Source organism: Crocodylus siamensis, chromosome 3, assembly GCF_052110815.1.
Source record: "Crocodylus siamensis isolate JL-2025a chromosome 3, ASM5211081v1, whole genome shotgun sequence".
NCBI classification, from domain to species: domain Eukaryota; kingdom Metazoa; phylum Chordata; order Crocodylia; family Crocodylidae; genus Crocodylus; species Crocodylus siamensis.
In genome coordinates this window covers 142233046-142236341 of record NC_143397.1, presented here as the reverse complement: position 1 = coordinate 142236341, position 3296 = coordinate 142233046, and the positions used below count along the sequence as shown (strand labels likewise).

Sequence of the window (3296 nt, the reverse complement as noted above, 5' to 3'; positions counted from 1 at the left end):
AATATCTCATCTACTAAAGCACAGCAATCGTTTTCTTTTAAAATGGAGAGAGAATTTCAACATTTTTATCTTTCATGAACAAATCCAGGCGTGCCAGTGGTCTAGTCTCTCACAAGTTTACAGGGCAATAAAAGGAGACTGTTGCCTTTAAGATGCTGTGGTGATTTCTTCACTCATCGAAGTGTTCTCTGAATTGGCTTGGTCCTTTGAAAGGGTCCTTATAAGGCTTTGTATCATGAGAACTATTTGTTTTTGCATCAGCCTCTTTTTTAAATGTTTCTGCGCACCACTCTGGCATGCAAAATAAAGGATACAAGAAAATTATTCTTTTTTTTCTTAACACCCTGAGCCATCAGGTCTGTGCACCAAATACATCAGTAAAACATGTATTGGTAGCACTAAGAAATCAGAGTTACCTGCAGTAGTCTTTCCATGGAATGCTTATGTTAAAAATAACTCTAAAAACACATAAAGTGTATTTAAATATACCATGTACCAGAAATAGCAAAAAACTAACTATCTGGTTAGAATAAAATACAAATATAATTTTTAAAAGTGAGGAAAAGAGGTTTTTTATATTAAATTTTCAGACCCTTTCAAATGGCTCCATAGTTTATTTAAAAAGAAAAACTGGAAACATTTTATATACAAATAACATTATCATTTTTTCTTTCAATTTTTCAAAATATAAATTGTCAATGGACATTTGATTTTTCCTTTTTTCCCACTTACCAGCTGTCTAATGATGTATATATTTGTTTTCAGCATGATAGCTGAGGCTGCTTTGTGCCAGTTGTAGATGCTGATGTACTTACTGCACACTGCAGAGTGCTTCCAGTCCTAGATTATAACTAGGGACCTATTGAAATCATGATAATGCAGTTTTTGCAGAAACAGCGATTTTGGGCAGGCTCCATGAAAAAGCATGGGTTTGCAGGGCTGGTGGGGGGGAGGGTAGTGAAGCAACAAAAAGAAAAGTTGCAAGAATAGAAAAGGATGGGAAGCACGGGGGATAGAGGGAGGGGGAGGAAGCAAATTAGAGGCTGAGCCTCTGACATAGGCTCAGTCCAGGAGCCAGTCTGGGGCCAGCCAGGGAAGTGGGAGGCTGGTTTTGGCACCGGCTTTTAAAGCACCCCACAGGCATGCTGCTGCAGCATGAATGCTTCTGCCTGAGGAAGAGCAGGGATGAACCCTAAGAAATCCTCTAAGACAGCCAAATACCTTTCAGCACTGGAGCGCATAAGACGGTATCCTTCAGGGACCTTGCATGCAGATGGAGGCAGACTCTTTTGTACCTCCTGCAGTGTAAGTCTGGTTGTGTTGAGATTGTCATTTAGAGTCTGAGGCACACACAAAGTGGAAGACTGTTACAGAGACTGAAGGCCAGAGCAAGAAGCAAGCAACCATGTCCTCCCTCTTTAAAAGGACCACCAAAAGCAGCTTGGCAAGGTGAGAGTTGGCAATTTCCCTCATGAAGGCTTTTGCAGCAGTGAACATCCTGCTGGAGAAACTTGATCACGCAAAGTTAAGGGACTACCTGAACCAAAACATGCCAAAATTCTGGCAGTTTTCCATGTGCCAACAAGCTTTGCCAGAACTATCTCTCTGCAGTGCTTGCTTCACATGTACAGCCCACAAAGGCTGCCTTGGCAGAGTATGACTTCTCCATTGTGGCTGATGAAGCCACTGACCCTCATCATAACTATGTGCTGTACATTTTATTTGTACTGGGAAGCTGGACAGACGAGGACCTGCCTGTAGTTGAAACTGAGATGGTACCTCTTATGTCTGTCAATTTTTCTTGTGTGTCTCAAGCTATTGTGAATTAATTGTCAGCTATGGCATAGAACTTAACAAGATCTCAGCATTCCTGTCTGACAGTGCCATATACATGTGCAAGGCTTTCTCTGATGTGCTCCAAGAAGTGCTGCCCAACACTGTTCATGTCACCTGCAAAGCTCACATTCTCTCCTTAATAAGTGACATCAGATGCATGCAGTTCTCAGATGTGGATAACCTGGTGTCTTCTTTCAAGAAAGTCTTCAAGCACTGTTCAGGCCATAAGCTCTAGTACAGGGAGTCTGTCTCCAGTCAGAGTGGGGACTCACATGGCACTGTTTCACTGCTACAAGAGCCTGGTCTCACACAGTGGAATCCTTTGTTCAGTGCAGTCTGTTACCTGCCAAGCATAATGCCAGCAGTTTGTGTGTGAGGAACTGGAAATCACACCCAGCATACAGTGCATGCTTACACTTCATGATCTTTTAGGGCAAGGTGATATTCAAGATCAAGCAATATTTGGGGCTGACAGTGCCACCAGATTCATGGAGCTCTTGACGTGGTTTGAAGAATGGCAAGCTGTGATCCACCATGCACACAAGCTGATGGATTTGATAAGTTGGGTCAAAGACAGGGCATCACAAGAACTGTCAAGCTGTCCTCATGAAAATCAGTGCAGAAGGGACCTGTTTCAGGCAATAGCTGTGAAGCTGAACCAGTACTACAGATATGAGCCATCACTGCCACCATGGTTCAGAAAACCAGTTGCCCCCTTTCTTAGTGCTGTTCACCTTTTGGACCCCAACCAGGTGCCTTTACTGAGTTTTGACCTTCAGCTACTGAAAGCAATCCCAGAGTGGGGGAAAGAGCATAACGAGTGTGCTGCTTATGTGAACTTTGAACTTCATCAAAGAGTGCCAGATGCCTGTGCCTGTGTTCTAGGACTCTGTCTGTGACTGATTTATACCCTGGAAAGACACTGCCTCACTGTTCCAATAAGCTCAGTAGATGCTGAGCATGCCATCCCAGTGTATGGACAAATATTCATCCCACAGAGACAAAGAATGTCTCTAGCAACTATGACCGGGTGTAGCATGCTTGCATTTAATACGTAGCATGAACTGCCTGTTTCAAGGTTAGCATTCAGTTTCAGAAAACTTATTTCTATAATGCCCTTTAATAAAATGTATATAGTTGGTAAGAGTAATAATTCATGTTGCACATAGCACAGCTTTATTTTCATAAAGTATTTCAGTTTAGAGTTTAAGTGCTTAGATCATATTATTTAATAAAATATATGTAGTTATCATTTAATAAATTGTGTGTAGATGGTATTACTTGCAATTTGTGGTGTGAATAGCTTTATTTTAATAAGATATTTCTTTTTAGACCTTAATTAAGTGCTTAGATCACTTAATAACATGTCAATTAATGGCTTTCTATGGCCATTAATTGAAGTATTATTAAAACAACTTAAGTGGCAGTTAATGGCTTCTACCAGTTTAATCCTCTGATTA

At 41.1% G+C, this 3296-nt stretch overlaps 1 pseudogene; it reads left to right on the top strand.

Annotated features, from left to right (window-relative positions):
* The first annotated feature begins 1370 nt into the window (after window positions 1-1370).
* Window positions 1371-3028, top strand: LOC149868926 (uncharacterized; annotated as a pseudogene).
* Window positions 3029-3296: the final 268 nt, after the last annotated feature.